This window comes from Vicugna pacos, chromosome 8, assembly GCF_048564905.1.
Source record: "Vicugna pacos chromosome 8, VicPac4, whole genome shotgun sequence".
In the NCBI taxonomy this organism is placed as follows: Eukaryota; Metazoa; Chordata; class Mammalia; order Artiodactyla; family Camelidae; genus Vicugna; species Vicugna pacos.
In genome coordinates, this window is record NC_132994.1 from 20254359 (window position 1) to 20278219 (window position 23861).

A 23861-nucleotide genomic window follows, 5' to 3' on the forward strand; every position below is an offset into this window, starting at 1 on the left:
GGAAACTTAAGCCCTTGGCAACTGTATCTTTGGGTGAAGAATGTGGACGGTGGATGGGTGGTTGAGGTTGCAGATGTCTGGTTTAGCTTAGATCCAGGACTCACAGAGAGAGCTTTGAGGATAAGGAGCTACTAACCAGAAGGAAAATCTGCAGACTTTTAGAGGGGCAGAGCAAGGAATGGTTGCTGGGAATGCAGCCAACAAATGTCCATTATTCATATGTCTGCTAAGGTTGAGCTTTATACCTCTAACATACTGTCTTTACTTCCTGTCCCAAGACCAAAGTAGGCCACCCTAATTAGATATTGTCCTTTCAAGGAAGTTCAGGAATAGTTTTTTGTTGTATTCAAAACTGTAGTATGCGGAGGATAGCTAACTCCTTAGCAATTCAGTGGAAGTGCTGGAGAGCAGCTCCCCAAATTCATACATTTATTTGATATTTGGGTTTATTCCATATTTTCTACTCTCCACATTTTCATTCTAGGTCTTTCACAGTCCATGGAGCTGCTGGAAGGGTTTGCATTCTAGGTGCCCACAATGTGGCTGGTCAGAGTGGGCCGGTGAAGGTAGAATACGGGTACAGCTCCAAGGCATTCTCTGACATTACACATAGCTGACATTTCTGTTTGTAGCTAATGTTCTTTTTTGTCGCTAATGTTCTTTTTTGTCCCCCTTGACCATGCTAGCTGCAAGGCAACTGCTTTGATGATGCCCATGGGTCCTACAGATAAAATTTTCATCATTGTTGTTGAAATACTTGATATGCAAAAGTTCAACTAGTTGCAAAATCCATTCATATTATTGCAAGAAATTTGAGCATTGTATTTTCCATTTAAATAATAGGAAGAGCTGTTAGAGTTTTTAAATATGATTTCAACCATTGTAAATTTTAAGATGGTTGTAAAAATATTTAAACGCTTTAAATTTCCTTGTGTGAACAAAAGTTCTCTTTAATAATGACTGTCAAGAATTTGAAGAGCTCATCTTTTAAAAGTCTTGATCAAGATTGATAGTAGGCATTACAAATATAAAATCTTATATTAAAAAGTTATATTTATGAAGGAAAGCTCATGAAAAATTCCCATTAAAATTATAAATATATTTGATATTTATACACATTCAATGTTTAACATTATAATACTTTGTATTTATTTCTCAAAATTACACAGTATGAGAAAAGCAATTTTTTAATTAAGCCCTAAATAGATACTTTAAAATCTTTTCCAGTTTATTCCGAAGTGTCTTACAATGTTATCATTTTTTACATGTGCCATAACATGAAGAAGTTTGAGAAGCACCAAGTTAAGAGGCTGTTGCAGTAGTTAAGGCAAGAAGTAATAGTGGTTTGAACAGTACAGATAGTGGCCACAGGGTTGTGGAGAAATGGATTTGAGAGATACTGAAGAAATACTGAGAATTGGTGGGATGTGGGGGAAAGAGGTAAAGGAAAGGGCAGTGTAAAGGATGAGTCCCAGGTTTCTCACTTGTGCAACTCAGATGGGAAGGATGGTATTTACAGAACAGGGAAGACTGCAACCAGGTTGGGGGAGAAGAGAGTAAACAGATCAGTTATAGACCCTGAGCTTGAGGTGCCTGAGAGACCTCCAGGTGTAATTATCAAATAGGCAGCTAGTCTTAGAGAAAAAGAGCTTGAGAAACAGATACTGGCCTGCTGTCAATAATTTAAGTCATGGAAATGAATGAGATCACCTAGGGAAGATGTGTAAAGTGAGAATAGGAATTAAAACAGAGCCTTAAGGAATGAAATGTTTAAGGCATGGGTAGAGGTAGGGGAACTGCCAAAGAAATTTGTAGGAAACTGAAAATTATGATGTTGTGGAAATCAAGATAAAAGGATGTTTCAGCATTGAATACTTCCAAGAAGCTAAACCAACAGCGTCCATTGGATTTGGGTCTTGCCTCCTGAAGGTTAGCCAAGGGGTATCTCTTTGTGGGGAGGGTATGTGAATGGGCTCAGATGGGTAGGTTGGGGTGTCCACATGTTGGAGTGTAAGGTTCCTTGCAATATAGAATTGAGTCCAGAATAAGAGGAGGTGGGCATAGGTCAGGAGCTGAAGGCTAGCTTTACTCTTACACCACATTTGGTGATGGTATATTGTCAAAATAGGACGATGGAATCTGTTTCTTTTACCAGTTATCTTGAGTTAGAACTTATAAATATTTTGACATATGATAGGGGAGTCTTTATTGTATCCTTGCCCTGGGCCCCACAAATGCTAGGAGAAAGCCTGTTTATATACGTGTTAGATTTCTATTCCTATGTGCTAGTGATCTACAGGTAGGTGTCCCAGTTTGGATTTGCAATTTCTCAAGTTTCCCACAGATGTCTCTATCTTATCACTTAGGTCTCAGCTCAGTCACTTCCCCTTCAGCTCCCACCGTTCTACTTTTTATCCATTATTCGGTTTTGTTTTATTTCTATCCCTTTACCTATTTGACATTATCTTATTTACTTATTTGCTGCTTTGCTTATTTTCTGTCCTACTACCCTCTCTCCACTCCTACCTTTTGGATGTTAGTTCCACTGGGACAGGGATCATAAGCATTGTGTTCACCACTGCCTCCTCAGGGTTTAGAACAGCACCTGAAATGTAATTGACACAGAATAATTTCCTAAAACCTAAATGAGTATCTACATTTAGGTAGATACTAAATGTATCTATATTACAGTAAATGCTGTTTAATTTATTTCAGGTATGAGGAATAGGTTAACCAAATACTTTCTGTAATATCATTGAGAGAAGTTTTAATAAATAGCTGAATTGATATACAAGTAACATACCAACTATTTATCATAGAGATTTCTTATGTATTTGAGAGTTTTGAAGGTGCTTTGTTTTCCTGGTCAGTTTAAATTTCTCTCCAATCTTTAAAATTACTAATTTTTAGGATAATTCTCTCTCCGCATTTTGCAAGAGCAAACTTCAGTTCTTCTTTCCCAGTACTCACTAGTATTTAATCCATTTGAATTATTGAATTGTTTATTGAAATTTAATAATAAGTTGTTACTGTGGCATGAATGATTGCTTTCAGAGTAGCTGATATTTTAAGTAAAATAGATGCAAAATCAGACAGCATAGACATGTTTATTTTCTGAACTTCTGAGGCATGCCCAATCATCCTGATGAACCTCAGCATCAATTTTTGAAAGCAGAAACTTAATCAGATACTTTAGAAATAAAAAGAATCTTCATAGAAATAGTGCTTTTCACTACAAAAATGCACTCATTAAATGTTTTATTTTATAAGCTAATATGTCAAATCAGTGTTCCTAGATGGTCTTTTTCAGAAGAAATTCCAGAAGCAATCTGGCTTCATTTACGGGAATAAATAAGGGTGTTTCATTTCACACAGCCTTAGGGAATCACAAATTAAAACTTTCCACTAAAATGGATGTCATCTACTATTCATTATTTCAACAAACAAACCACTCCACTCTGCTGAAGTTGCAATCAGGACAAGGGATATATAGTGCTTGAAACCTGCAATGCTGAGAGGGCCTACTTTGCATTCTATTTGTAAGCAACCCGTTTCGCATCTTTCTCTGAGTTCCGCAGCACCCCACAGAGCTACTCTCAGTGGTGTAAAGCTCCATTAAATAAATAGAGGCTCCATATTTAGAAGCTATCTCTGGGAATCTGAAGTGTTCTGAGAGGGAAATTGGTACTATCAAGATTAAGGTATTAGCGAAAAGTTCTGTTAAATTTCTGTTGGGATGCTAATTAATCTTCTAAAAATTGTTAATCAATTTAATTATGTAACACACTTAAACTTTAACACATGGTACAGGAAAAGTAACAAGGTCTTTCAAATATGCCCAGAGGGATTCAGAAAATTAGGGGAAATAATCTAAACAGAAAATCATCCCCAAAAGGTATTTTAGCTTGATCTTCAATATTCACTTGTTCTATCACATTTGATAGGTTTGGGATATCAGTGTTTAGTACTCAAATATTTGAAGAAATATTAGAAGTGTTAGAAGACATTAGGGAAGTGGAATTTTGGCAACTATTCCTTAATGGAATATACCTGAAGTGCAAAAGACAATTTTAGCATGGGTTATTAAACCCACGCTGGTAGTTTTAGCTTGAATGTTAAATAAAGAAGTAATCTCTTAAGTTTTTTAATATTTGAAGCCTGACTAATCATGCTAACTGTCAGTACTGAGCTAAATGAATTATGCTATATTCTTATCAATGCTAAATTACTTTGTTTCTGTTGTTAGTAGGGATATGAGTCATATTGATGTTGTTAAATATTAAAATATCATTCCATCTCTAACTCTTAATGTATACCAAATGGTATGTGAAAGTATATGGTACAGTGCCTAGAAAATATGTAGTATTCAAAAATGTTAATATGAATGAAATACTGTATAAAGACATAGAAATAGATGACATGATGTGACAATAAATGTTGGCCACGGCCTACAGATCAGTCAGTGAGTATTACTCCTGGAGATTCTGATCCAGTAGGTCTAAGATGTGACTGAAGCAGCCTCAGTTTCTATTTCACAGCCCAGTAGGAGCTGAGAACTGTTAAGGTCACATATAGACAGCAGTATATATTTTAATAAATAATTTTAGTAATTCATTTTGAAGAGCTGAAAATTATTGATAATATTTTAATCTTAGGTCCATTTCCCTATTGTTTAAAAGAAGAAAGTTGATGTTAGTGATTCTTTTCTGATTTATAATACATTTCTTTTAACTAAAGTTGAAGACTGTGTCCAGTAGGGTCCGTGGGATGACAATTCACCTTGGTGAGGACACCTTGATCCTGGCTGTAATTTTTGGTTTTGTAAATTCAGTAACTCAACTTTATTGGTTCACTCAAAGGATGATTAGGCTTTTGATTCCTGCTTGTGACCATATATGACCACTGGTGACCGTATGAACTAAAAGGCCAATGCTGTATACTAGTCCTTCCAAGGGAGGGGCTGGAGAAAGGGAACCTAGTTAAGTGATGTTCAATTATAATATGGTAGATTAACAAAAGGAGGCTTGAGAGGGGTGGTGTATTTAAAAATGTTGGTATAGTTGGATGGACTCACTAGTGTCTTACAATATTTTATCAACCTGAGCACTGTTTGAAAAGACAACTAGTTTGAACTAGTTTGAAAAGACAACTAATCACAGGAAGACATCTTATTTTAGTGGGTCCTAGAGGTTCCTTGTAAAATCATCAAAGCTTATTTGCCTAAAAGCATAGAGTTAGATGACTAGTTCTAGGATTCTGTTGAGCTAGTGAGCTGGATTCTACTACTTGTTGTAGCTGCTAGACAATCCAGTTCTAGGCTTCTATTGAGCTATCAGATAATTAAATTATTTTGGGGCATATTGGGGTCCCTTAAGACAAATGATTAATTGTAATCTTATTTGTTTGAAGAATATGGGCCTTCCCTGGAAAAATATAGGGCTTTTTCTGTTCATTTATTTGATGAGATAATTATACTTTAAGACTGCATCCCTATGATTTTCCTAATAGTAATCTTTCTTCTCTTATCTGATCATTTATTCCTAATCTAAGGCCAGTCATGCTTAAACTTGGGGGTGGTGTGGTGAGATTCTTTGGTTTCAGGGAGAAGAAGTTGAAGTTGTTATTTAAGCAGAGTGAAATATTTTAAAGAGTGAAAGGTCAATTAATTCTTAGGAATGAATCCTCAGGGATGTTTAGGAATGTGCTCATACTGTAATGAGTGCATCAAATGTAATATTGTTATACTGCATGCCATTAAGTAGAAATTGGTAATTATGGGGGGAATGAAAAATAGCAAATATTGTCATTCAGTTTATGTTAGGGTTTTAAATCTCTAAATTTCTTTAACTTTTCTAGTAAATACTCCCAGTTTTCTTGATAAATGGCAATTGCTTAAGGTTAGTATGGTCGTTATCCTGATCCACACTGGATGCAATTCACTGCCTGAAGGGAAATTTCATTCTGAGACCAAATTAAACAATTTTTGATCAATCTAAATGAGAGTAAATTTTACACCTCCTCATGTAGCTAGACAATTCAAGAGTTTATTAATCAATATAGGTAATTTCATTAAGAGAAAAACAATAGCATCTTTGAATTGCCATATGGTGACTATTAAACTAGCAAAAATGGAGTCATCTTTGGTTTCAATTTCATATAATATTGCTTACCTTAACTTTCCTGCTCAGAATTGATTTCTACCTTTTTCTAAAGGACTCATTATCAACTTTAATAAACCTCAGATTGATCCCCTTTGGGAAACAAAGAATATGTTATTTCCTGTGTCTATAGCTTAATTTATTAAAAAGAAGATACCATCAGAATTGATAATTCACCTCCAATTGAAGCATATTGAACTGGCATACAAATGATTTCTGAAAGCAACAAAATTTAGCTGCAGGACCATAATAAGATGTGAAATCTAGATTAAAAATTTAGCCTTTAAATGCCATTAGGTCTTGAGAGACTGTGGGAGATTTAGGATATGTAGAAAACAGAAAGTTAAATGACTGTATTTCTTTCAAGATGCTTTTTTTTTTTTTTTTACTTTAGATTTTTAGTTGACTATATAACTGTGATCATATTAGGAGAATTTGTTAGGGTTTAATTTATTATTTTTATTCTTGATATTTTATGGCTAAAACAGAGTATGTGACTATCTCTTTTTTTCTTCTGATTATCTCTTATGGAAAAAAAATTCTGCATTAAAGGTATCCCCTCTTAGCTAGGTTGTCAAAGTGAAATTTAAAAAATAAATTGATATTCAGAGTTCAGTGTAAGTAAGCTGCTGTGGCTGTGTGTAGTGTTCTGGTATAGCTCAGTCCTAAATTATTTTTTCACTTCCTCATCAACAACAGTGCATTCCTGAGTGTAGACCCTAGTAGCCACTATAGTATAGTGCCTTTAAAGCCACTATAGTATAGTGCCTATTTAGCATAGTGCTGAGAAGTTACAGTTATATTTTACTGTCACATCCTCTCTTTTCATTCTATGGCCTCTTCTGCTTACATACCAGTTGCCATTACTTGCCTGGTATAGCAGACACTCTGAGTGCTCCACCCATATCCTCTCAGATTCTCTTACTAATTGCACCCATGCCAACTTGACTTCCTGGGGCCAGCAACTACATCTTTGTTGGAGGGCTAGCTTTGGGTTCCTAAAACCCACATTGTCCACATGCATGATTGGGCTGAAAGTGAGTGGGAATGAATGTCCATCAGGTGATGGCCCTTAACCTAGTGGACCTGTAGTATAAAAGTGTAAATTGCCAGGCTCTTCATTCCTTTGCTGGAATAATTCTAGAGCTTCCCTATGGTTTCCACTGTAGTAGCTGGCTTAATAATATGCCCTCCATTGGCCTCCTTTCCTTTTTTATATCATCTTCCCATTTCCCTGTCAGGGGCACTATTCCAAATAAGCTATGTGTGCTCAATCCTTGTCTCAGGATTTGCTTCTTGGGGAAACCCAACTAAGAACTTGATATTCTCCAAACTTTGGTTGTGGCAGTGCAAGTGTACAAAATACAAATAGTAGGTAGGATTTTTGTGTCTTTTTCAGGCCTGAAAACTTACATACCCCAACATAAGATTGGCAGAATCTTTCTGGTCATTTTTGATCGTATATTCACATTCACATAAATGCTGTATTGGATTAACTGGTTTCACTTTGAGATCCCCAAATGATTCACTGAATTGTTCACTTTAAATAATGGAAATAACTGGATAGAGTGATTATATATGTCATTCTTTAACAGAACAAAATTTACTGAACATCCACTATGTGCCAGGTACTATGCTAGGCTTTAGAAATACAGCGATGAATAAGACTAATGATTACTAGTCTTAACTCTCTGCCCTCGTAAGAGTTAACCTTATTTTGTTATTTCCAGCTGTATTTATATGCTGTTGTTGTAAATGTATGCTCTTCTTGCAAATCGTCTTGCAAATAGTTGTTAACAAATTATTGGTTTTATTCAATGTGTTTAATTTTTTCCCTGAGTACTTGCATTGCAAAACTCTGAGTTTCAATATGTTTATTCTGTTGTACTTTTCTATATTGATTGCAGCTTACTGATTTTGCATATCTGGTAGGTCTACTTTATTATTTTTTTTTCTTTAACGTTTCAGTCATTCTCTTTCAAGAATGACTTTTCATTATTGTAGAATTTTGTTTGCTTCATTGCATATTTTATTATTCCACTGATGTCTCATCCAGGTTAACATTTTTTTAATGTTCTCATATTTGGTTAAGCCATATTTATACTTAAGATTTTTAAAGATTTCGATTAAGTTTAAAAATGCTCAGAACTGAAAACATTTTTGATTAAGTAGATAAGTGGTCAAAAACACAATTCTTAATACTATACTGAATAAGTATAGTATTCAAACATCAGTTTGAAATAAGTGCCACATTTAGATTTCTACACTGTAGCAACTTTCAGCTTAATTAAAAATATATTAGATTAAAACTTTCTTAGAAATATATAAGATTCTTCTAAATTGTTACTGCCTTCCTATCACATGTCAGGGTAAACATATAAATTTAAAACTATGATTTTTTTTCATATACATACATTGATGGGAGTGCTCTGAAACTTGTACTTAGTGGACTCTTGAGGAAACATTACAGGCACTTGTATATAGTCCGTCATTTGAAGGTTTGTACTAATATAATGTGTTCCTTGAAAAAAATTATTAGTCATCCTTTGCATTTAATTTTCTTTGCACTTCGAAATGATTCTTAACACTCTGTAGTTGCCTTTTATTTGTCCCCCTAACATCACTTCCTTAACATTCCTCTGGCATTAGCATGCTGGTTTTCCTTTGGAGAATGACAACTCTCTGTACTTGGGTTTCAGGTGAGGTTGACTGCTCCACCTTTCAGTGGTAGGAACACCATCTAGGTGTGGCCACAAAGAGTTGTATATCCCTTCGGCCAGAGTGATTGGTTCAGATGTGGATATGTAAACCAAGTCAGGCCAATCAGAGTGAACAGACTTTGCCTAGAACCAAGAAAAAGAGGCATTCTCTGTCTGCTAGGGTTAGGCTACTAGTTTATATACCTGAAGCTACTGGTAGCTATCTTTGTGACTATTTGGGAAGAGCTTGCTTGAGAACAAAGCCTGTGAAGGGAACTGGAGCATGGATGGAGAAAGACAAAATCTTAATGACAATGCCAAATTATCTGGATTCAGTGAGGCCTGGAGATCTAACCCTGAATTCTTACTTACATGAACCATTAAGTTCCAGCTGTTCCACCAGCATTCTCCTGCTGCTCCTTCACAATTCCTTTTTTTTCTCTCACTTGCAACTGTAGGTTTCCTAAGACTATTACAGACTATACAAAACCATTGTTCTCCTTCTCTCAAAAAGACTTTTATAAGCAAAACATCAACAAATAGACTTGTATTTTAAAAGCCTTTTGGCTCTTGGGGTATGTGCTAGAGAGTTACGCTTTTCTTTGCTGTGAAGCAATAAATGCCTAGGGTGTTGAAACCACAGTTGCATAAAAGAGAGCAAAACCATTGAAACAAAATCTGCGATCATAAGCAAGTCCTGTTGTTCTTAGAGACACACTGTTGATTCAACAAGTGTTTATCAAGTTCCTGCTATTTTAGGGATGGGAATAGAGCAGTGAGCAATACAGATAAAAATTCTTGACCTCTTGGAGCTGACATTCTTATATTATTCCAGCAGTTTTGGTACCCAGAACTGGAGCCATATGTGGGGCAGGTAGCACTCAGGAAGACTTATTCCTCTGCCTTAAACCCAGGGTTTCCCATTGGACTTCAATAAAATTCAAAGGCCTTGACAGGCTTATCAGGACTGCACAGATCTGGCCCATGCTCACTTGTCTGAAACCTTATCCAAGAGCTTACACCCCCTTACTCATGCTGCTCCAGTTAAACAGGCTTTCTTCCCTTTCCTCTAATATTACTCTGTCTCACAAACTTTCACATCTTCTCCTCTCCATCTTGACGATCTCTGCCCTCTGATACTTCATGGTTGCAACTTAAATGACATTTCCTCAGAGAGACACACCTAGTCTAAAGTGGATCTCCTTAATATTCTAACAAAGAGCTCTATTTTTGTAGTATTTGTAGTAAATTCTACTAGATAGATGTATAAGGTGCATGTCTTTTAGTGTTTATTTACTACCTCTCCTGCCACTGTAAGCTCTGTGAGGTCAGAGACTATATTTGTTCTGTTCACCACCTAATTACTCAGTGCCTGGCATGGTGCCTAGCACATTGTAGGACTTAAATATATTTGTTGCATAACTCTGTGGTTGACCTCAGGCTCTTGAGATGTAGCTTCTACTGTCTCAACCCTTTTCTGAGCCTCATGCCTTCCAAGTCAAGGACCCCTTGTAGCCCTCTCCTTTAGCTGTCTATTCTAGGGATCATTCTGGTATAGCAGTCATCATCTATTTATGTGATAGGCTGGGCCTCAGGCACCAAACTGGGAGAATGACCACAGAAACCTGATGAGGTAACAGGAACCAAAACAGAAACTCTGCCCTTATAACTAGAGCCTTCCAGAGTGGAAAATGAAAGGGGCAGGGTAAATCCAGAAGCCCATTGGTCATCACGGGGATACCGAATCCTAGTCCTAATTGTGGGCAGAAGAGGCTCATTCAGCAACATGGAAGCCAAAGATGAAACTGGGAATGTGGGCAAGTGTGCCAGCTCCTAAGCTAATTTTATGGAGTATGATGTGTGTATGAGTCAGGGATGGTAATATAATGGACAGATGTATCTGTTTCCATACTGTGTCTAATACATGGAATGTCTGGATAACCAGGAAAACAGTGGAGAATCAATATAACCTGGGGTTCTGGGGATGCTCTGGGAGTCAGAGGCAGGGAAAATGAAATGTGCTGACATACTGATCTTGCCTATTCCCATTCTGTTCTGGTTCTTTGTTGGTTTTAAATGCAGTGTAGACAGATCCCATCTTAGCCTACTCTGACCCTATTTAGACTTCAAACCTTCCTGGATACAAGGAATTAATTTTTCTCCCAACCATTTTATTGTGAAAGTTTTCAAACATACAACAACAAATTTGAAGTAATTTTACTGTGAACACCTAAATATTTATCACCTGGATTCTGTCAATATTTTACTTAGTTTTATTACATCTCTGTGCATCTATTTAGTTCTTTGTTCACGTATTAATAGATCATAATTTTTGATGTATTCCCTGATGAAAGTAAATTGCAGATATTTTCTTGTAAATACTTTAGCAGTCCTATCATTAACAAGAGTTCAATATTTTTTACATTTTTTTCTCTTGAGATAAATTTTACATTTGATAAATACACAAGTCTTTAGTGTACATTTGTTAAGTTTTTACAAATGAATACATCTATATAATCTAAACCTTGTTAAGATATGAAACATTACCATCATCCCAGTCAATTCCTGCCCTAATGCCTAAGGGTCAGGGCTATTCTGGTTTTTTTTTTTTTTTAATCATAGTTTCAAGATGTTGGTTTATACCAGTTAGTATCATTAATGAACTCTCAAATAATCTTTCTTCAGTTGTTACCTATTCTTCTCTTGGTTTAAATAGAAAAAAAAACTCTGCTTCCAAAATTCAAAATCAACCAAAACTAGGAAAAAAGAACTTCACACAGTGTCAGCTTTGTAATGATTTTCTTCAGTTAGCCTAGTGTTATGTGATTTAATGCACCTTTCCTCAGAGTGCACCAGACTCAGAATGAAAATAGGGTCAACGTTCACCAGATCATACTAACAGAAACAAAACAGTATTTCTCTGGTTATCACCTCCCCTCTATTCTCCCTGGCCCATTCTGAGATCATTCTGGCCTCTCAAATTCTTACCACTGCTTTTAGGTAGTCTCCATACATGTCTCACATAAGTAACATGGCCCAAATCATCCCTCCGTGTTGACACTAGCTTGTTACACTTACTTAGGTCAAACTGGTACTCCTATAGTCTCTGCTAACCTAAAGATGAATCATTTTCCAGGAGCATCCTTGGTCTCTTCTAGAAAGAGAACTTTGGTGGCCAAATCTCACTTGTCCTCTAGATACACTCAGACATGTCTGAATTTTCTGTGAATTTGTGGCTCAGCTTCCTCTTGGTATCTGTGGCTCTTATTACAAATGACATCATTCAAAATTAAACCATTGGTAAGGGCCACACCTTTTTTCTAGCTTTCACTCCTCCAATACAATGGAAAATACTTTATTTTTTATGTTGGCCTTTAGCTTTCATATATTCTTTTTCATGTATTAAAGTGCAGACTTTCATGCCTTAAACATTGACCCACCCAAACTACTCTCTGTATACTGGGTTTGGACTCTTCTAAGCCCTCTTCCCAGCAATGATTTTGGAATAATGCAGGGTTGACACTGACTGTCAGGCAAAAAGTTAGCTTTATCTACGCAGCAGTATTTATTTTTTTTTGAATATCCTATTTTATCCTTATTTGAAAAATGAACTTACAATAGAAAAATGAAAGAGCTGGTAAGAAACAATGGACTAAGTGTCTTAATCATAAATTTGGGACAAAGACTAAAATTGTTAAATAAGCTAAAAACGGTGATTTATCAATCTCAGAGGTTCATTAGACTTAAGTAGCTTGTCTGTAGGTTGAGACATAATTTTAAAAAAAGAACATATTGGAATGCTTTAGAAATACACTATCAAAGATTGGGTCAAAAAGGTAAATGTATGGGAGATTTTATAACATTTTGTAGCTCTTTGAAAACCCAATGTTAAAATAGTTTGTTATAATGTAACTTTACTGCTACTATTTATCATAATTTATAAGTGACAAACATATGATGTGATTATTTATCCAGTATAGATTTATCCCAGTATACTATAATCCTCCTGAGTTGTTTTTTTTTTTTCCTTTTAACTATACTTCCATGAGAACCTAGCAAAATGACTAGCACTTAGATGGGTTCAATAATTGTGTTGAATGACTTAGTGAATTTGTGTGAATATGCTTATAGAAAAGCTATTCTGGTATTGGATTGAAAGTTACACACATTTTAAATATTAATAGAGATGACTAAACCGCTCTCCAAAAAGCATAAATTCCATTCTTGAGGTACAGGGAAAATCTAAAAAGGATATAGGTTTGTTTTCTTGTAAAAAAGCTAGTAGGCTAAAAAAAAGCTCCATTTTATTGTGTTTAAAAATGTTAGAGTAGAAAATTATAATGTATTGAGAAATGATGTTTTAAAATTTTGAAATTATTGCTTCTTATAGTTTGGTAGTCTTGTTACTCTGAGGTACAGATGTTGGCCAGATGGAGTGTAGGAAATGAATTTTGGACAAAAGGAAGAGCAAGTGCAGATACCTTCTATAAAAGCAAAAATCCAAATATTCAACAATAGAGATGAGATTAGTTAAATTGTATACATCTATATACTTTGGATGGTGATTGAGGTGGTTCTGTAGGTACTGACAGAAAGATATTATATTACTGAGGGCCAAAACACAGGTGATATGATCCTGTTTTCTTGAAACAAGCAAATAAAGAAATATTCAGTGTGGGAGTGAGTTTGCCCACACACGCTTTTATCTGCGCTGAAAGAGAAAAAGTGTCTGGGAGGGTACAAACCAAGATGTTAACTGTGTTATTCCTGGGAAGTAAGTGGTTTGGGGTTAAGATATAGAGATTTTTAATATACTTCTGTTTTAATTGAGTTTTTTTTTTAACAGACAACCTGTATGCATTTTGTAATGAACTATATTTTGAAGAAAAAAAAAGAATGCAGTATGTGGAAGCATGGTGGGCTCTTAAAGTGCATTTGTTAACAAATGTGCTGGAAGCATCAGAACATTTCTTACAGCAGTTCTTTACTAGACATACAAAATAGGTTAGATTAGATTAGTGGTTTTCTAAAATTTCTAAAGACATAGAGCCCGTTGTTTAAACTCAATCCTGGGCAGAATTCCTGTGTGTGAAAATGATGAAAGCAGTCAGTTGGTGGAAGCTGGGAGTGAGGGGCTTCTCTCAGTGTTCCCCTCCCCTTATAATCTTTTGACAGCCCCCAGGGCTCTGCTGAACACAGTTTGAAATACACTGGTCTCTTCCCGGGATGCTTTTGATTTAGTCCTTCCTGAAGGTCAGAGGGATATACCAGCTCTGTGATTCTAAAGCACAGAGAATAAAGAATGCCTACAGGTAACCCCGGAATTCTCTCTTGCTTTACAAAAAACACGTTTAGAGCAGGAAACATTCATGTCATGTAAGATATTTCCAGATGTACAATAGAAGAGAAACAGTTTTTATTTTGCATTTCTTGGCTTTGGAGTGTTATAATCTTAGTTCTTAAATTCCAAGCTTTATGATCTATGCCCTTTTTATATTCTCAAAGTGACTAAAACAGTTTTGTTAAACCAACAAATATAAGTTCTATAAATGTCTGGCTGCTCTGCCTATCTTAGATGTAATGAGACAAACAACTTTAAAAAGTAAAATATCACTTTGTATTTATCTAAGAATATGCTTTTTCCAGGTCCAAGCAATGAAACAAAGAACTACATTTTTTAAACCCACGAATAGTATTTAATAGTGAAATTGAAACCAATTTTTAAAAGAATTATTCTTTTCAGATGTGCACGTAATTTTACATTTACTGTTTCACGCCTAACGTTTGATTTCTGGAATTATTTGTAGTACTAGAAGTGCAATTTCTTAACATCTTATACTGTTAGGTTTAACTTAGTAATAAAACTTAAGTTATTTTGGTATAAACATGCCAATATGTTTAAAATAATAGAGAAAGCATATTATCACATTTTATTTAGGTAGACCCAAGTTTTTGTCCTTTATTTGTTTTTATTTAAAATGTGTATGTGTGTGTGTGTGTGTGACTATACAGTAGAGGGAAGTAAAAACGACCATAATAGAGAAGATGAAAAAAAACTCTCTTCCCCACAAGGTGGTACTGTGGTTCTTTTACTCTTTCAGAAATGTAAGCATAGAATTGATATTTCTCCACTTTGTCTTCCTTCCTCCAATATTTTACAGGTGATCTTCAATTAGATTCTAATAAAATGAGAAAAAAATTTCAAAGGGAACTTGATACTTTTAGGTTTGAGGTAACTTGGCAAGTAATTAAAAATTCTCTATTTTGCCTTAGCTTTTGGCTTCTTTTTAAAAGTCCTGATACAAACTTTGGTTATACTTTATGGTATTTTATTTATACTCTCTATATACTGTGATAGTGTAGATAGTAGTTTTTTGTTATACAGAAATAACATATGTTCAGGCATCTTTAGAACGTTTCAATAAATGCAGCTCATTTTTAGGCAATTCAAGTTTTAGACAGTTCAGTTTCTTCTCTCTTCTAACCACTCTCAATAATTAAGAACTTAATCTAAACCTCAGTTCTATAGGTAAAAATTACAGAACATGCCTTTAAAAAAAGCCCTTGAGTGAATTTTCTGTTCTTTCTTTTTACGCTGTATCTTTCAGCTTATTTGAAGATTAAAATATATATATATATAAGTATGGAACATTATATATAAATTTGCTTTTCTCTATAGTAGGAAACCAAGATGAGTAAAGACTGGGTTCCAGTTTCAGCTTCCCGATTCCGCCGACTGGTCGCTGGTCGCTTGCAAACGGTTGCTGAGCCCTTGCATACATTTCTGGGGCCAGTGTCAGGGACACAATGACAAAGAAGCCACGGCGGCCCCTGCCCTCAGGGCAGCGGTGGTCTCAGGGGTCCTGCAGAGCAGAAATTTAATGGTTGAAAGTAGGGCGAGGGGACTTGTGTTTTGAGACCGTGTTTACACAGTATGCAGAATTCTTTCTTGACTGCCCTATTATTTGGGATAGCCCAGGGTACAGTGAGGATTATGGAGATTTGTCTTGGGGACCCTAAAGTCTAGGATGTGAAAACAAATCTTTGATGAATTTGTTGGCTACAATAATGAACATGGGAGGAAAGGGAGAAATGAAAGAAGAAAAAGGATTCTGCAAGAGATTTGGGGAGACAAAACCAAGGGAAAACACAGGATCAAAAATGATAGCAAAGGCTAGAGAAGAGAGGCAGAACATAGAAAAGAAGAAGCGGAATCAAACGAAGACGGGACAGGGCACTAGGAGCTCGAGGCTGGGCATCTATCCTCTCTTTTCATATCACAGGGAGCCCGCGGAGACAGCATCTTCGGTCCCGCATGGGAGAACACCGACCTTAAAAGGTTGGGTAACTGCTCAAGGCCACCCAAGTAAGTGCCAGAACCAGGATTCTCGCCGCTCCTCGACCCAAATCTGAGGTTTGGCCGGATCGCGCTGGCCGCCCGGGAAAAAGGACGAGCCGGGAGGGTGCAGCGCGGCTCCGGGCCGGCCTGGAGCCGCCGCACCAGAAGCGCACAGCGGAGGCGGCCGGGCTGGGTTCAGACATTACCTCCCCAAGCAAGAGTACTTTTCAGAGCCGCTGCCCGGGGCCTCTCCCGGCCGGACTCTGGGCAGTGGAACTAAAGGCGAGCGGCCATGGGCTCTGGGGAGGGGAGAGGTGCCCCATCCGTCGGCTCCCTGCTGCGGCCAGGCTCTTCCTGCCGGTATTCAAGATGCCCTATCCACGCAGCACCGAGGGCTGTGGGCGGGGGCTGCACCCGGTAGGTGCAGTTGACCACGCGCTTCAGGGCTCAGGGACGTTTCGCAGCGCCGGGGCTCAATCTCCGCGGATGGAGCGTCCTTGTCCATGGGGCCTGACCCAGACCCGAGGAGGTCGCGGGGTATTTACCAAGCTAACGGTAACTTACATGAATATACACAAATACGTAAGACTAGGGACGTGTGTACCTCACAGGAGGTAAAAAAAAAAAAAAATCACAAGGAAGAATAATACCCAAACAGTCGTATTGTAAATCGATGCAGTTTCATGTTCTGAGCACCCCTTTCTATGAAAAGCTCCTGCCAATCCTTAGTGATTATTCAATGATTATTAATTGACGAGACACCTTTCACCTGAAAATGGCTTGTCTGCATTGTCTTTCTTCGCAGAGAACTGCGAATTAAAGTTTCTTTGTTAGAGAGAACAAAGAAGAATCCAAATTATTTTAAGGAGGCTTTAGCATTTGACTTGGCAAACCGTTTTGCTGAAGATCAACCTTCGCTCTTTGACTCGCCCCCTCTCTGTCAAAGCCTCACTGCAATAAGGCTACTGCTCCGGCAAGTTTGAGGACCCCCCTTTAGAGAATAACAATTTAAATTTAAGAGGCTAATTTAGAAGCCTCGTAATACAAGCTTTTACTATCACACGGAAGGTAGATAAGGCCTGGAGAAGTTAAGGCCATCTTGTTAAGTTTGTGCCAAAACTTGGGACCGGACACCAGGTCCCGCCCTGGCGCTCCACGTGTTGGTTGGAGTGGTGGCCTGACGGCTCGCGTTGTCTCCCTTCTCATGGCCCCGCACCCCACGCTCATCCTCCCTCCTGCGAGCCCAGTAAAAACTCCCTTCTTGAAAGTTTGTCGAGAAGGCAATGTCTTCTTCCTTTTCATTTTAAAAATTATTTTCTTTTGCTGTCAGATTCATTCTGACATAGATCAGGGGTGGAAAAGTGTGTGGTATAGAATAGAGTCATTAGTAAATCCATCTCGTTTTTTGTTTCATTTGACAGCAACACATTAAATTAATCCCTGTCCAAAAGAATCACATTAAGGGAGCTGTCAATGCTAATCCCCAGCTCATTGTTGCTACCTAGCTCAGGGTTGACTTTAATAGGTCGCGCTGACATTTGTTTCTTCAGAGGCACATCGGTGACTTCATCCAGACCCAAATCTATTCTCATCAAAAAGTAGAGGCACCCACGAGTTTTCACAGACCGTAAATTCTCTGGGCATCTAGCTTACGGTTTGAGCTCTTGTTGAAAGTGTTGATTCACATTTTTACCTTAAATCGAGTAAAGATGGTTATAACAATAAAAAGAAAGTAAGGTAGAATCCTCCCTGAGTTAAAAAAAAAACTGATTAAAAGAAATAAAGGTAGGATGATGTAGCTATTGTTCTTATACTTGTTTTAGTATACTGTATGAGTTTCTACTGCTGTCTATAGACCTGAGTGTACACAAATCCGATTTTAAATGGTTGAAAGAATAGATTACATAGACTAATAAAAGGGGAGAAGAGACAAGGATGAGAAAACCTTATAGAGTAAAAGCCCTATGTAAAAGATGGAGGTTAAAGAAAGGGAATTTACTAGGAAGGAAAAATAACGTCTAAGCAGTAATTTGGATGGAAAGAATTTAGGCAGTACAAAAACTAGGAACAATAAATACAATAAGATTAAAACATTCCTTTAACAAACATTTAGAAACTATGGTTATAAAGTGTTTTCTTTAAATGTAATCTCTCTGTCTCTCTCCCGTCTTTCATACCTGCTCCCCTCCTGCACATTGATATGGATTATCCAGCTTTGTGCTTATGACATTTATAGATTCCAGATCTGACAATCATATATTAGCCTTTGTCTGGGCAGCTAAGAGAAAGCAGAGGACTGATCCAATCTTAAATCATTAACCTGTTCTTGAAATATGCTTCCCACCTGGTTATTTTTATTTTCATAGAAATTTGGCAAGGTTTTAAAGATGAAATGGGAGCTAAAACTTGAAAAATGGGCATCCATTATTAAACTTACATTGAGTGATTAGTGTACAAATGCTACAGATTTGCTATATCCATATATACCAGAAAAGAATTATATATATCCTATTTTTACTAATTTAACCATATTTTATTCATATTACAGAGTGATACTGTAAATCTTTTTGTCAAGTGAAAACTCACCTCTCCCTCAATTTTCTCCCTGAAAATCCATATTTTAAAGTAAATGTGGCACAGTTACATCTCTTACTCTCAGGATTTTAGTTATTTTTGTTTTATTTTACTTTTATTACTATTTTCATTTCCTTTTGCTCTCTTCATATTCTCAGAGTTATCTCTGGGCACAAATGTTTTAAAATTACTTTCCTACAATCCCGTAAAACACAATTTACTGAGTTTTTTAGTGAAGGTGATTTCATTCATTTGAATGACTGAACAACTGAGGTTCATTCAGAGAAAATAGGCTAGGGTTTTGGTGGTCCAAAGAATAAGACTCCAAAGGATCAGTAAGAAAAGAACTATGCATGCATTCGAGATTCTCCAGACAAATGCCAGGAGTATGAGGAATAAGAACTTAGGTTCATACTGCATCAGTGAACTAAGACCTAGTTGACATTTTAGAAATTGGTGGGTTAGAGCAGACATGAATGCTAAAACTCCAGGGACTCCAAAATTAATAATGCCTTGTACTCAGCACAATGTCTTGTATATAGTAGGCACTCAGTAAATAATCTTTACATCAATAATTAATGTGTGTGTAACACCTGCATGGGGGAGGGAATGCAGGATTGGATGAATACAGATAGGAAACAGAAGGCCAGAGGAGGTGGCAGAGTTGGACTTTGTTAGCTGTAGAAGTGGGCATAGTTGGTGGTGCTTTGCTGGGTTGCAATGACTGAGAAGCTGTCTTTGTGGGAATGAAGGCAGAGGGTAAAGCCAGTGGATGATAATGAAATAGCTATAGGAGTACTTTTCCCTTGGAAATGTATTCATATACACTGTTCACTTTATTCACACCCAGGTAAGGAGCTTTGCCTTCAGGGAATATGTATTTCGAAGGAGAAATATATGTGCTCGAAGTTAGACAGTTCACTGTGTGTGATGTGTCGAGCAATGAGTTTTAGTGATTGGACTTCTGGGTGTACCTCCTGGTTCCCCCCATTGGACTTCTGGGTATACCTCCTAGTTCCCCGCTGTGCGGTCTAGAAGAGCTCCTCCCTTTCTTCTCTGCTGGGCGGAGGAAGCAGGGAAATGCCCTATTGACAAACAGTTGGTGGTGGATCCCAAGGCTGCTGGTAGAGGCTAGGCTGGGGTCTGGAGGGTGTTGGTGGTTTGGTTGTGGCTGCAACGGCAGTGGGTTACAGAGTGGGGAACTTTCTGGTAGAGTAAGCCCCAGTCAGTCTCTGGAGTCTCAGGCCATTTCCTAATATCCTCTTCCCTCCACCAGTCCAATCCCCCTACTGTTATTTTCTTCACTGGCCCAAGGGTGGGCTGTCTGCTTTCCTCTTCCACGTCTGTCTCAAGTCATTTTTGTGTGGGTTTTCTCCATCCCCTGGTGGAATAGAGCCCTTATTCACTACTTTCGCCCTATCTCCCATTTGACCTTGAGGCAAACAAAGCATTTTTGATTTTTTAAAATGATTGTTCTTATTATAATAATGGAGTGGAGGGGACAAAGAGAGGTGAAGAGGGACCCCAATTTTTCCTTTCTTTTATACACTTAGATTTTTTTGAAACACAAATATGTATATAGAAGGACCTAAGTTAGGGGTTAAGTTTCAGACTCCACTCCTCTAGACATTTGACATGGGAGGTGGAGTAGACGTCTGGGACCAACAGGCTTCTGAGAGGATGATGAGGATTTGGGCAGGGGTTTGGGCACTGTCGGCAATGTCACGGCTACGGCTGGATGGGGTGGGGTTGTGAAAGAGGAAGCCAGCTCTGAGGCTTTTCCTTCCAGGCAGCTCTCCTCACTCGCTATTGTTGCTTAATACAGGTTCCCCTCCCGGGACAGCAGGGAGCAGGGTGAGAAGTCAGATGCGCAGGGTTGTTGCTAAGCGTTGATAATTTTCTCTGAGCTCTTGATGGCCTCTCATTACTGACCTTTGACATATTTCTGTGATATCGTTTTCTGGGTTAGGAGACTAGGCTGTGGAATGTAAAGATGGTAGAGAAAGGAGGTATTTGAACTTACATACTTTTAGTTTTGTTCTATTGCTTCTAAGCCTTTAGAAAAGACTGTACCTGACAACTACAACCCATTTTCAAACTTAATTTAAATCTGTGCAATTTAGGTAGAAAGCCCCTGGGTAGGTATGATACCTTTTTTTCTGTGCCTGCCAGGATACCAAGCACATTGAAAGCATTTAACAAATAATGATAATAATTTAAAGCAATGGGAGCATTGGGTGTATAGGGAGATAAGAAACTGGAAAACTGGGGCCCACTAATAATTAATAATGTCTCAGGAGGTGGTCCCACTGTTTTTGGATTTTAAATCCCCTTGTTCAATTTCTAGCTGGAGTGAATTTCACACAAAAAAGAATAATCTTTAATTTGATACTTAGTCACTTCAGTGTCCTGTGCTGAGCTGGCTAAGATTGCATATTCTTATGAAAATATATGCATTCATAATCAGTCTGATAATGTTGCTCCCCAGGGCTTCCAAATGCACAAGAGATCATATATTCAGATATGTGGCTTCAAAGTCATGGGATCATCTGAGAAGTTTGCAGTTCTCATTTTTTACTTTTTATTCTTGGAATTGAAAGGAAAACAGCACCATGAAAACTTCTAATTAAATATATAATGAAACAAGGCCTGGCACCCACAAGTTAAGTCTTCACCAGGAATGAATGCTTGTCGTTTTATGTGATAGGCTGAACTGACAGATGTTTTAATAAAAGGACAGGATAACTGTATGCCTTTGATTAACATTTGATTACCAATTATTTTGATGCCCCTCATGCTTACATCCTGAAGATTTGGAGTCTGCCTTTATTTATTTGGGTTAAAATATTTAGAGACCATAGGAAAGGCCCCTCTAAGGAAAGATTGGAAAGAATGCAAACTCTGCCCACCATGCCTTCTTCCAGTGTGTTCTTCTTCCTATGTCTGGTGCATCCCATAGCACCAGCCTTGGGCTTGGTTTAGGCTTTCCTTCTCCCCATATCAAAGCTTGTGATTCTTCACTTCTGACTCCATTCCATTTTATATTCTGCTTTCGTAGTATTCTTGAATCCTTCTTAATATCCTCTTTGCCATGGTCCTATTTTGAGACTGCACCATCTCTTGTCTGAATTACAGAAATAGTTTTTTGAGTGGTACATTCAGCCTGGTCTCCTTGTAGTCCACCTTTCACCCTGCTGTTAGAGGTTTTGTTGTTGTTTGTTTGTTTGTTTTTTGCCTAAAACATAGATCTACTTTTGTCTCTCCTCTAGTTAAAAATTTGGACACCTCACCTCCATCAGCTATTGGATAAAAATCATATTCCTTGGCAGAGCATAAAAAATACTTCGTCATTTGTCCTTGGCTATTTTAGAGTGTTGTCAATAGCTTCCTGGCCATGAATCCTTGTACATGGTCTTTATATGGGCTGCTTTGCCCCATCCATACCTTTGAACATGACATTCTATTTGCTTGGTTACATTTTCCTCTTTGTTTCTTTGGGAGATGCCTACCTTTCCTTCAAGGCTTACCTTGAAATTACCTTATTGTGTTGGAGATTGAGATTATTTCCTGCTCATCCCCACATTAAAAAAAGAGAGAGAGAGAGAGAGAGAGGGAGACTCTGTCCTTGGACTAGGGTAGGATCAAGTCAGATTCTCTTTCCAAGGAATTGATATGAGAATGGAGAGAGAGTGAATTAGTTGGCTGTGAGTATTAGATGAGTAGGTTTTATGGTCTCAAGGGTTGATATGGTCATATGTTCAAGCCAAGAGAGCTGATCTATAGGAAAAGGTAGGAAAATGGGGCAGATTGCAGGAAAAAAAAAGCATATTTGAGAGAAGTGCTTAAAAAAACAATGAGCTGTCTTGGTTCTTACTGCCTTATCAATTCCTATTGGAGTCCCTCTTGAGGCTGCAATTGCTTTTTAGACACTCAACTCTTTATGCTAATATCTTCTTTATTTAACTTGACCAGTTGTGCTTCTGTTTCTTGTTATCAAATGATTCTTTATTAAGACTCATCATGTACTAGATAAAATGATTGTGTATCTTCTCTACCAGACAGTAAACTTCCTCAAAGTAGGGGCATTGTTTTGTTTATTTTGAGATTTCCAGCAATTAGTCCTACAGTGATAGACTGACAATGTATGTTTGAGTGAATGAAAATTAACCTCATTTTTCAATACCTTTTCTAACAAAGAATGTATGAAATTACAAAGTTGGTGTTGCTATCATAGTGGATGAAATAGTGTTAGTTCTACCAGTAACATATTTGTATTTTAATAAGGGTTTTCTGGAATCAATCCTTTTGAGGTACAGGAAAAGCCATAAAACTGGAAATTTATCAGTATTGGATTTCATGGGAGGTATTTTGGGACCCTTTCAATGGCTCTAAAATTGTAACATACCTTTGTTCAGGGCCAGTGGGGTATAGGGCCAGCAGCAGGAGGAACTGTCTGAGGGACAGAGGGACTCGTTCCCTGCTGGGACTGATGAAGTGGGAAACAGGGCTGGGACCTTTCTTGCCCAGAACTACATTTACTTCCTTCCAAATGGTTTTATATAAGCACAGATCATCCAGGAAAAACAGAAATAGTCTTAGTGAAACCAGCCAGAACACCAAGTTACTTGAGGTAATATCATAATGGGAAAGTTAACTTTGTGAATCAGTATATTGCTCTTTAAATAATACACTCTCTTACACTTTCCATGTTGGTATTACTGATCAAATGACAACAGACATCAGATAAACACTTCTTTTCTATGGCATGAATTAAAGAGGATGTTGTCATATTACAGCTGAGACTTCTTTATAGGAAAATCAAATGGATGGATCATTGAAATTATCCTGAGATGAATGTTTTCTCCCCTAAATTTAACCTCCCAAGATTTTTAGGTCATATAATTTTTGAGATCCCCTTTTAATTGTGAGGTGTACATTTTCATCCTGTTTTCTTCCCTCTTTATGGTATTATATTAGTAAGCTCACTCCGTTTTTGGTTGGTTAAACCAGGGTTGTGAAACTGTCATTTCTCAAACTGCCTCATTAACTGGCATTTCTGTTGGGGCACATATCTTTGAGAACCAAGACCAA